The 12,558-nt window shown below is 40.3% G+C and overlaps 1 protein-coding gene across 10 annotated transcripts in view; it reads right to left on the bottom strand.

Moving 5' to 3' along the window:
• Positions 1 to 12,558, bottom strand: part of MBNL2 (muscleblind like splicing regulator 2) — a 107,098-nt gene that overhangs the window by 88,621 nt on the left and 5,919 nt on the right. Inside the window, exon 1 of one of the 10 annotated variants that reach the window (XM_032100064.1) lies at positions 1,659 to 1,877. The exons of the other annotated variants lie outside the window; for them this stretch is intronic. The gene's annotated coding sequence lies outside the window, so the exon portion shown is untranslated. Of the gene's footprint in view, positions 1 to 1,658; positions 1,878 to 12,558 lie in introns of those variants that run through there. 10 annotated transcript variants of the gene reach the window in all.

The following is a 12,558-nucleotide window of genomic DNA, read 5'->3' as shown; positions in this document are numbered from 1 at the left end:
TCAAAAATAACCGGCTCATGACCTGAGTATGTGTCAACAACCCAGCCACAGGTCTCCAGCAGGTACTTGGCCAGGGAGCAGGGAAGTCATATCAACCTCCTCTGAGCAGTCAGCTGTGAAGAACTGGGAGGTGACATCAAGAGTTCTGAGTACATGTCCTGTACTTCTCCTTGAAAAATGGGAGGGGCGATGGACAGTTGGTCTAGCAGGGCCTACTTGCTGCAATACTACTAAAACTAGTGTAGCTCATTCCTAGGATAAGGAAATCTTGAAACTTTCCCCCAAAAATTACATCACCAAAAAGGTTTTCTTAGGCAGCAAAAGGTTCTTCTACCTGATTTCTCTTTAAGAAATTGATCTTCCTCAGTACATACACTTATTTTTTCTATCAACATCCTATCTGAATATAAGTATCTATATGCAGTGAACATAGCTACTACAGGATAGATAAGAAGACAACATATTCTTGCTGTCTCACTAAATGCTAATCTTTGGGGAAAAAATTTAAAAAACCCAACTATATTATATACTGTACATATAAATGATGCTGCTATAACACAAATGAAGTCAGCATGTTAAATCAGGTCATCCATGAGTGACATCCTGAAAAGTACTGAGCATCATCAATGCCTATGGCAGTCTGAGAAAGCTGAAGAGGCTTCAGCATATCACAGGATGAGGAAATGTTCTCAGGGCCCTCCTGCAACATGATGGTAAAGTTTGCTTCCTATCTAACAAATAATAGTAACAACTAAAAACTACTCTATTCTTCCAGAGTTTTACAGACTTCTGCCTAAATATCTCTTCCTTCTCTCTAGAGCATTTAACATAAATATTCTCCATTCCTTCCTGAGGCTCCTCCTCTGGAAGAAAGTTGATGTGCTTTAGTACAGTGAAATCATTGCTCTAAAAGCCAGCCTGCTCATTAAATTATTCTGCTAGCTGTGTGTTCTCTCATTAAAAATGTATAAAGATCAGATAATTGCAGCACATAATATCAACCTTGTTTTCCTTGTTTTCATGTACAGGTTCTGTTTTGCTGCCAAGACAAAGACCTGGAAAGGGCAGCTTTCTACAATAAACTACAATATGAAAAATTCCCCTGGCTTTCATTGAAGAGGACAAGGAATCACAGCGCAGCCAAAAACACCCATACTTTTATAACAGGGTAAAATACTGTAATCTCATATACTCCTACAAATCTAAAACAGGCAGTCTTGGCTTTAATTAAAGCTTCCGATAGGGAATTATTTAGATCAGCCAGTCTAATTCACCTAAATCTTCAAACATAGCTGCTATAAACTTCACAGATTTCCAGGGTGACTCCTTCTCCTTCTTAAAGCTAGGCTGCACTTCCAGACAACAACCCAGCTAAAAATCCAATTAGGGTAGCAGCACTTCTGAAACACACTGACCTATTTCTTTTTTTACTTGTTTTAATATGCATATACTCATGTTCTATTTCTGAAGAGAGCTATTTACACTGGAAATTAATACCCTTTGAAAACAAGTTACCGTAAAATCCACCTATTTTGCCCAAACAGCATCTATTCACGGGGGAAACAGTGTTTCCCTGACTCCCCCAAGCAACACATACAGTATGCAGTATACTGCAGCAAACTCTTGAAACATTCGATAAAAGACAACAATCCTCCTACCTTGTTTAGCCCTGTCTATTCGACACATTTCCAACGTGAACAGGAACATCTGATATAAACAAACAGCCATATCTTTCCCATCGCATCATGGTAACTAATTCTCACACGAAATGATGAGCAGCCTGTAATGTTTTGGCTTTTTTTCTCAGAAAGCCTTGTGACTTATCTGGGAATTTTTCCTCAGATGATGAAGCAAAGACACAGCCTAAACTCTGTTGCTGAAAGACTGCAGCCCTTCCTTCTCACAGAGCCCTCCCAGCATAAGGCAGCCAATCACACCCAGCTTCGTCAACCCTACTGCTCTTAAACTGATCCTAACGGGATGATTGACACAGCAACACAGCACTTCTAATGTGTAAAAACAATGCATCCATACTGATGAACCAGGAATTTCCCTCGCACAGGGAAGGAGTTTTACTGCTGAGGTAAAGTGATAGCTCCATGAAATAACATACGCAGCAAAAGCAAACAACTCCTTTTCCCACCACTGCAACAGCAGCTACACCATTTCTTGCACAAGGATTTTCAAAGCTTTTGCTAATTGTAAACGCGTGCACAAACAACATTTCTGAAACTGCAAAACTGCAGTGATGCCATTTGTTTGTAAAGGTGAGACATGCACCATATTAAATCAAACCATCTATCTTTTATTTTAACATGCAGCCAAAACACACTCCGATTCAGGCAGTACTACTGTCATTTTAACACTGCATAATCTTATGAGCAGTGTCTGCATTTAACAGCAATACAACCATAACATCTTTTTGATTATTTCAGACTGGTTGTTAGGGACTGCAGGTATGGGATGCCTCTCAAAGAAAACACAATGGTGTTTTAATTCATATCCATGGCAGACAAATCCCATCAGCAGCATCTAAACTGGAAGTTCATGCAATTAGCTTGCAACTGATGTTCATTTGTATCAAGGTTCTGGCATAAGGACTACGTAGGATACCAGTTGCCATTTTCACGTCAGGCTGTGGCCAGCTCAACATGCTTGGTACATAAGGTCTGCTGTCAACCAGTTTTCCTATTAATTTTTCTAAAGTTTTAAAACATGAGAACAAAGCAGCCGAGGATTATTAAACAAGAGTGGCAATTAAGAAAAATACAAAAAGGAGCTTAAACTGAAAATCAATCTTTATCCAAAAAGGGATAAAGACTGCAGTGCAACAATACTTTCGGCAGCAGTTTAGGCAATTCAAGCCATTACACAAAAAATGTGTAAAATGTGTTTAAAATGCCACTAAAAGTTTAGAAATATGAATAGACAAGAGGAAAACAAAGCTCTCATTCACTGGCAGCTCTGTCCCAAGGCCCCATTGTTTCCTGTGGACTATTTTGCATATTATAAACACAGCTTCCCAAAAATCCATTATTCCTCTATCCAGCAAGCAGCAACTCTCCTTTGGGCTCCACCATCTCCCACACAATTTGTGAAAACCCTTCCCTTCCAGGCATGGCTGCAATGTGTTCCTGCCAAAGAAGGCTCCAGAAAGCCAGCCAACCCTTACTTTCTGTTCAGTCACCCCCTCCATTCTTCTCTATTCTGCCCTATATAAAAAAAAAAAAAAAACAAACCCAAAACAACCCTCCTCAAAAAACACAAATAGTTGATTCTGGTGGGTTCAAGAGACCCCGAGGACAGGGGTGGTAACTCCACCCGTTATTAAGATGGCTTGGTGCATCTCACCAGGATTTTCCACATTCTTTTGACTTTGCCAAACTTGAGCTGCCCTTGTTAAAAATTTTCCATGCTGGACATCTGCTGCAAGATTTATTGACTTTTCTGCCAAAACAGTCTGCCTAGTTCTGAGATAGCCTAGACAAAAACATGTTGCTTTGCCATCCTTGTAAACTCACGGGGGAACTCTGGCTCCTCTGCCCATGTTGGGGCAGCCTTGAAATTTGGTAAAGTGCTGATCCCTTGCTCTTTTGATACTGTTTTTGAGAGTTTCTTTAATAGATCAAGGCTAGGCTTTTTTGCTATGCATATGAAAATATTTTCCTATTTGACAAAGATTTAAAACCTGCTAATATTCAGCTGACTCACAGCATCTTTTTAATTTTTATTTCTGATCTCTACAGTGCAAATCTCAGAAACTGTTCTGCAGTGAGCATCCAATTCCTTCAGCCATCAGTCCTTATGCGGCTGGAAATGCACCAGCCCCACAGTGCGACTGAGCATGTAATGGGCTCAGGTTACAGGAGATTAGCAGGATTTCCCCTGTAACTGCTGCTCCCATCTGCCAGAGACCAGACATTGGAGCTGACAGCAGGAAGACAACCTCGCCTGTTGCTCTCATGACCCTTGGGCTGGTGCCCCACGGACGTGCGTGAGACAAGCCCTCGAGAGTGCACTGCAGAGGGGCTGTCAGAAAGGTCAGGTGGGCCAACACATGGCATGAGGCTGGGCAAAAGAGGGAGAGCGATGAGAGGGAAAGGGAGGAAGAGATGCAAGAGCCAGAGCCTGGCTGGTCTAGTCGAGCAGGTTACAACACAGAAGAAGATGGTGCCCCTGCCAGACAAGGGAGAGTAAGCAGCACAGGCAGCACCAGTCACCAAGAGCCAGCCCCTCTCCACAGAGCACATGCATATTCATACCACAACACCTGCCGAGAGCTTCTGTGGCCCATTAGTCTGCTCCACAACAGGGAGGAAACTTGCAAGTTACCTCAACCCTTCCCTGCCACAAACCCAAGACAAGTCACTAACACAACCCCTGAAAAGGCACCGGCTCAGCACTGCCTGCACAACCCGATTTCAAGTGCCATTGCTCCACAGTGCACGCACCGGCCTTGAACCACTGCAGAGCTTTAACAGCAGTCAAACGGGGCTGGGGGGCTTCCAGATGGCATTCCTAGGACTCTTGAATCACAAACACAAAACTGGTAGCCACACACCCACCCAGATCCTCATGTGGGTTATTATGTTATAGGTCCTCCCCTGCCAAAGGATCAGAACACCCCCAACTCAATGGGGTGTGCTGAAAATATATCACATCCCATTTGTGAACCCTTTAGCTAAGACCCATCAAAAAGTTCAAGACAAAATATACACTCTTTCTCAAAAATGGCACCCGAGTAGTACATACAGTAAGGCATGACTTCATGGACTGCAAAAAAAGAGATTTTTAAAATTAATTGCTCTGTACATTGAGGAGTAAGTAGTTCTCAAATAGAAATGTGCCCATATACCCATTGATTTTTCACATCAGTTAAGAAAAAGGCCAGAATTTCAATTTTCAGTCTGATTTATACAACCATATTATATATTTAACTGTAAAACAACATAATCTTAGAGAAGCTGAGAAATTCAGGTGTCAAACTCAACAAAGAATAACAAAGGTAAATTCCAACTCAGAAAATGCCATCTGCTCTGATTGATATGCTCCTGTTATTAATGAATCAAGGGAAAAATGCTTCTAACAGTGACTATTACACACAATTTTCTGAATGGTCCTGATATAACTTTTGGAGAAAAGTGGACTACTTTGGAAGTAATAAAGGGAGAAGAACTGAAAAATGCAAAACCCACACAGTTGTTTTCCCTTCCTTACTCTCAAATCACAGCAATTAGGTCTAATTCCAGAAACAACAAAACTTCTCAATTTAAAGGGAGTTTTGCAAGAAGGGTGGAACATATGTAACACCAGCACTGAAGTCACCAAGCAATTTGTGACATTCTGCAGCAGAGAGACGATTTTGAGCTATGCCTAGATGACCTATGGCAACACTGACATTTTGATAAGTTTGGCAATGACAAAAAGAACTGCAAAACTATTTCCTGTGTCAGTAATAGACTCTTCCCTTAGTAACTTCCCACAACTGTTACTACGAGCAAAATTCAGCTTTGGTAGCTATGGTCTGAATGACAGCATAAAGAAAAGTCAAAGCAGCTGCCAAGATTTTAAAACTAGGCACTCATGCATAATACCACTGATGCCAGCTTTTGCAAAATACCTCAATCTCTATATTGGGGCTGAAGTGATGGTGGAAATCATTATTAAGTTAAAAATTTAAAGAGTAATATCAAAATTCCAAGTTACTAACTGGGAACAGGTTCTGAAAGGACAGGTCTGGTTTTTGTTTTAAAAATAGGCTTATTGCAAGAACTTTAAGTCTGGCTTTTCAACTGTTTTAGCTTCCCACCGCCCAGACATCCCAACATCTCCCTAACCTAGGAAAACTGGAGATTGTCTGCGGACAGACAGGAAAACAGATTATTCTATTTTCATCATATATGCTGAGAAAAATATAAAATGAAAACACTCCACAGAAGCAAGCACATATTTAAGTTACATGTTAGGAATCAATCTTACCAAAATTAAGGTGGCTTCTGGAGGCCTTCCAAATGCTCCTTCTCCTTCCACTGCTTGCACAAGGAGTTTAAGCCATGTCTAAATTGTGAGATCCAAACACATGGGTTCAGGCACACATCCAGCCTGCATCCTGACTTTATTTTAGGATGACACCAATTCCCCATCGGGATGAAAACTAAGTACATGTGCACCATTCCTCTAGAGGGTGGTTCCAGTTGGGAAGGATGATGAAGGCATCAGCCAGAAGAGAACTGCAGTTCACTCCAACCAGGCTTTTGTAGCTGAATGTTTGAGACACATGCACCAGGTGCCATGGAGAGCTGAGCTGCCTCTGGATTGTAGCCTTATGCACTTAGCTTGAAATATATTTCACCAAATATAAACAACCACATTTCACTGAGTCACTCTACTCCCCCTCTCTCTTTATAGTCGCTGAAGAGAAATAGGCATTTGTGGGCTATGATTCATCCTATCCCAAAGTAGCTATTCTAAGAGATTTCATCATATCCTAAAAGCATCTGTGCTTCTGTATTGGTTACCTGAGATGGTCACCCTTAGGCTTCTTCTATCATGTCCTTCATTAAACATGTAGGAGATGAACTCTTACTACAGAAGAAGCCTTATTATGAACATAAATATTTAGATATTTTAGTTACATACACTGGAAAGCACCTTTGATTTTCAAATTCATTCAAATAACTAAAGACATTAGCATAGAGCTAAAGGACACCTGTATTTTGACAATGTACAGTTACAGCTTTGGTGTAAATCCTCAGCTTGCCATAAGCATGTTCCAGCTATGTTGCTATATAAGCTACATAAGCTTGTTCTCTAAGCTATGCTGAATATGTTCCAGCTTTTTTTTTTCCCCCTGACTGAACAGCAATCTTTGCACTCACTCACGCTTTCCTCCTCTGAACAACTGATGGACACCAAATTAACCTAAGAAGAGTTGAACTGGGATTCTCCTCTTGATTTTCTTTTTTGGAGGGTGACATTTTTGGGGAGAGGGAAGGTTGGTAAAACAACCATTATCTTGCTGACTCTATAAGGCAGATACTATAAACTGGCAAAATAATAAGCTCAGTAAAATAAATTGGCAAACCACCTACATTGCCTTACTCTTAGAACACTGACTTATGCAAAAGTTTTTTCAGGGAAGTGATTGTGTTTTTCTTCATGACAGCTGAAAAAAAAAGCTGTTTCCAGTTTTCTCATCTGAAATACCAAATCACAGAAGTATTATAACATTAAAATTTAAATTTTAATCATCCAAACCCAGATATCTACTTTCTTCTAGATGCCCTAGAGAATTTCTGTTGGCCTTCAGTAGCCGTTGGTGGAAGGACTGGGTTACTGGTATGTCTTATATTTGCCAGCCCCATACAGACATCCCAGATATAAAATTATCTAGTGCCGTTTATATGCCATATATTTAGATACCTGTAGTCATCCAAAAATGCAACCATTTCCTTCGAAATATTCCTATCAGAATAAGTCTTCCCAAATCTTCCAGCAGAATGTAAAAAGGTTACATACAAAACAGAAACCCTTTACCATCAGCTGCTGAACCCTACCAAAATATGTTTTATGAATCACAAGGAACCACAGGGTGAAAGTACAAGCACTATTTAAGCCAGCCACATATATCATAAATTCAAGATAAATCTCTCTCTGCTTACTGACTTCATGTCCCTCTAGTTTGTACAATCTCTACCACAGCCAGGGACTTACTTAATGGAAGCCTCACAAGTCTCTGACTTCGGCTGAAATAAACACCAAATGCTTAAGCCTTCATAGAAATGTATTTTGAATCCATGTGGTTAGGAAGAATACTTCCCAAATGTGTCAAATTAAGAAGAAAGCAAGTGCTGTACCTTTATGTCTTTAATACTCAATTGGAAACAATGTGAAGGCGTAATCCAGCACTACCCACTGGTGCATAAATCATCTTTAATGAGACCCCCATGTACTGGGAAGTTCTTCCATTGCTGATAAAAACATGCTCCTTCCTCCTCAGACCCCTCCATGACTAATTTCCTCCATACCCATTGTTCTGGCCTCAGATTTGGAGTAGTTCCTATTCAAACCCACAACAGGAGGAAACCATTTGATAAATCACCTTTTCATAAAACCTACTAACCTCAGCCACAAAGTCATGTGGGCACAGGAAAACCCTCGTGTTTCAAGGAGCATAGTGGAGGATGCACATACTAAACTTCTGCCCCTTATCTTGGGGATTTCCAAGCTGCTGGGAAGACAGGAGCAAGATTTGTCCTCCAAGAAGTTCCTAAATGACCAAAACTAATACTTCATGTGACTATACGAGAGATGTATTCCAAGTAAGTTTTCTGCATGTAAACCTAGTATTTTTGAAATCTACTAAGACTCAGTTATCAGCCTCAAATATATTTGAAATCCTGCATATATTCAAGCAATGGCTCAAAAGAATATATCTTTGAACAAGTGATGTAATGAGAACTCTCTAATTATCCTTTAAATCAAAAGCTCTATTTTATTACTCCATTATAAATCCAAAGGGAAAAAATGCAACTGAAACTAAGCTACATTATGAATTTTCCCATCTTCAATTAGCACAAAAATAATTCAAAATAACTTGCTCTTTCTAATTCATTAAAATTAATATTGTTTTTGCACACTACTGCAATACAGGTGTAAAACAACCCATCGCTATTTAACAGGTGATGCTACCTCCCATTTCCCTACAAGCTGCCTCTTAACAGCCTGAGAATGTAGGGTAGATGCTCAGGGGCATGCAGCAAAATCAGCAAGCAATCTCCACTGTAAGCAGAGAAACTAGGCTCCAGGAAACTTCACAGAAAATGAAAGCCAATTGGATAATTTTTGTTTTTTAAAATCAGTAAGAGCAGCATTCAATCCCTCAGCCTTTTACAGCAATTAATAACCCACACATGTAAGAGCAGAAGACTCTATATAATTAAAAAAGCATTACTTTGGCAAGAAGAGAGGGCCTAGAGTATGTAAGTACAGGGTTTTATTTCTTTCTGTGAAGTATGGATGACAGGTAGGAGAAAGCTATGCCAAGTGAACTGTTGGCAAGCAACTAGTCTTTTGGTTAACAGGCAGCTCTGTTTTGTGAAGTCTATGAGTTTGTGTTCACTTAGGCAAGCTTTTCTTTAAACATCAGATTTAGATGCATTCAGACATGAGTTTTGCACCAAATTTCCATTTGCACCTCAAAAGAGGTTGCTTTGTTTCAGCTTGTTTTCTGATTACTGTGAAGTGTCAGGAACACTTTGTTGTATAATGCTTTTAAACATTACATGTGGATCTTTGCCTAATTACTCTGCCACATAATACTATATACATGAACATGAACCTTCATTTTTCCCAAATGCCATGCAACAGAAACCAAGAAATAAGTAGCTGTAAACACAAAGAGAAACAAGAATTGTTTTCACACAGAAAAAAGTAAGCAAACAAGTATGAGTAATGCAGGGCAAGAAACAAGGTCCTCTAGCAGAAGCACTGTGTGGGATAAAATGGCATCCAAAAGCACGACCTCTGAAAACAGCATGTTTCAAGTAGCACATGTCAATATTTAATCCCACCACCAGAAAAATGAAGTAAATTACAGAAAGAATGCCTCAAAAATCAAAATGCATACAGGACTTCATTCACCAGAGATCCAAAGATGGAATGGAGAGTTTATTTGTAGGGAAATGTCTGTAAGGGGATAGCATCCAGCTTTCTAACACAGATACTTCACCTATTCTGTATTTTTGTACGACTGTCCTCTTCCTCTCTCTCTCTCAAAAAAAACCTGTTATAAATTGACAAAACGATTCATTTGGCTGTTCCCCCTCATATCAGCTCTAAAAAGGATAAAATACGACCACTAATACATATTAGTGGAGCCAAAATAAGATTAGAAGATATCCTGTCTGCTACCTTTGGCTTACTTAAAGGTAGTACTACTAAGCAAAGGGGTCTGTAGAGAAAAAGTACAAGATGAAGATTACACAGATCTTTTGCTGTGGGGTGTATAGTCTTATGAACTTAAGATTTTAAGCTAAATTTCACTGCAGACCACCTGTCCTTTTGGCAACTACAATGCCGCTTCATTCCCCGAAGCTATCTTCAGCAGACCCACGAGGAGAGGTTTGCCTGTTTGGGCAGGATTGTATTCACCATCAAAGAGTTCTGTCCCTTCCTTCAGGGACAGGTGAGAGCAAAAGAAACCTGTTGATAAAAATACTCTTCTGATCCTCAGGTCATAAACACTTAGGTTAACAAAACTAATCTCAGTATAGTACTGAAACATTACTGTATGAACTACAAAAGCTGTACTGAGGTCATTAAAGTAAGTTTACCACCACGCATCCCTCAGTAGCCGGTCAGCTCAGTCCAAAGTTGTCTAAAAATTCCTTCACTTGAGAAGCAGGGGAGGAATTCTCCTAGAAAACTTGATTGTAAGAAACCTCAGGGGGTTTCTTACCTAGTGCAGCTTCTGACTCAAAAGAAAACTATCATCAAAAGCAGACTGGGTCAGCATGGCTTTGCCTTGGTGAGTCCTGCGAAGCTCAGAGGGCAGATACTTGCTCCTCTGAATGACCTGCCAGTGTGCTGCACTACTCTCCTAGTAACAAGATTTTCCCAACATCCAACCTGAATCTCCAAAGAAACAATTGGTTGTCACTGTCCCTTGAGTCACCTGGCACTACCAAGTAGAGTTTGGTCCTATTATTTTCATAATCATCCTCCCGTAGCCGTAACAGCTACTGGACTGTCCCTTGCCTACTTTTCATCCAAGCAAATAAGCCCAGCTCCCTCAACCTAGACCCCTACTCATAAAAGTAACTTTTCACTGGAACTAGACATGGCAATAGGACTTCATCTGAGCTAGAAGTACCACCTTGACAAAAGCTGTGACCACATGCTCAATTCACACTGGATGAACTAGAGAGGCTTCTAGTTTTCGCTTCCCTTTACTACTGGCAGTATATACAAGGCACTATCACTCAGATGTTTTGCATTTGCTTTTTTTGATTCCTCTTTGTACTGCTGACAGAAGGGATATGTTAAAAGCTCTGCATCCTGCACAGAAATGTCCACGGAATTTCAGACCTTTCTACTTCAGCACTCTCAGATATTTTGCGTATTGAATGCACTTCTATTTTATAAAGGTATCTATGATCAAGCCACCTAACAATAAAAAATGAAGTTACCAGTGCTTATTTTCTATAGGAGTTCCTTATAGGTCCTTTAAAAACCCCCAAATTTTATACAGCTTTTTCCAATTACGGCCATCTTCAAAGACTTCTTTTTGAGACAATGTAACTTCAAGAGTGCTGGCAGCTAAAAAAAAAAAAAAAAAAAAAAAAAAAAAAAAAAAAAAAAGCCAAAAAATCTAACCTTTATGGATATCCCATTCATTCTGCTCCTTTTTTCAGTCTATTATGCAGAAATCAACAAATAACTAAGAACCCACTGACAAAATCTTGCTGGAGTAAGCAAAGTGGAACTACAGCAGTTTCAATTATTCCTCCTGTTTAGAAAATTCATTATCTCAATCCTAAAAGCCTCTGCACAGTTCTGTACTAATGACACTTTCCCCCATCCCAGTTTGTTTCCAGCAGCAGACTCCACCAGGGACTCAGCAGCAGCAGGGATGAGCTCTAGCAGGTTTGGAAGTGCTCATACCACATAAGAAAAAACACGTCAACTATCTCTGAAATTTGTAAAGAAGAATGAGGTAAGCTTTCTAGAAAGCAAGAACAGTGCTGTAGTAATCCTCCTGTCAGCCCCAGGGCCATTGCCACAATTCAGATGACCAAACTCCTCTGCAGCTTCATGAGGGAGGAGTATTGAGATCCACCCAGCTCTGGCCTCCAGTTATTGCCACACCATTACTCAAGTGGCCTCTTTACAGCTCAGGAAGTGGACAGATTTTTTTCTCCCTTCCTCTAATTCACAACAGCAAGGACAGGTTATTTAAAAAAAAATAAAAAAAGACTGCCTGAAACCACCAACACCATCTTCTGATGGAATGTGCCTCAACATTACCCTGCCCTCATCCTTCCTGTCCACATTCACCACGGCTCCCACAGGAGGCATATCCAGGTCTAACCATTCCCAGATTCAACAGCTTGTGCCTCCAAGACGAATCACGTGCCTCTCCTGTGGGACCCAGCAGTCCGAACGACGTGGCACACTTCATCTGCCATAGTATAAACTGGACCAGGTTTTCCAAGGAATTAGAGGGAAAGAACCAGACAAATCAGATACTTTCTGGTAGCTGCAAGTAGCAGGAGACATACACTCCACCACAAACAGGAAGCAAAGAGCACAAAGCATTATGAAATTAAGTGAATGAACTGAGTAATGTAAGACCTACCTCTAACTGCCAACAGGCAATACACAATCCCGAGAGTGAAATACATGATATACATTGCATCACCCAAAGCTCTCTAGATGAGATATAAAACCCACATCTTTTTTCCCTGCTCCTCATGATCCAAGACAAGCAGACAGAAGCACTGTGCTCACCTGTTCTGCAAATGTGAAATCTAAGGTGCTTATATTAACGCACCTTTA

Source organism: Corvus moneduloides, chromosome 2 (assembly GCF_009650955.1).
Source record: "Corvus moneduloides isolate bCorMon1 chromosome 2, bCorMon1.pri, whole genome shotgun sequence".
Classification (NCBI taxonomy): Eukaryota; Metazoa; Chordata; class Aves; order Passeriformes; family Corvidae; genus Corvus; species Corvus moneduloides.
Note: the sequence above shows the minus strand (reverse complement) of the source record. Positions and strands in the feature narration are given on the sequence as shown.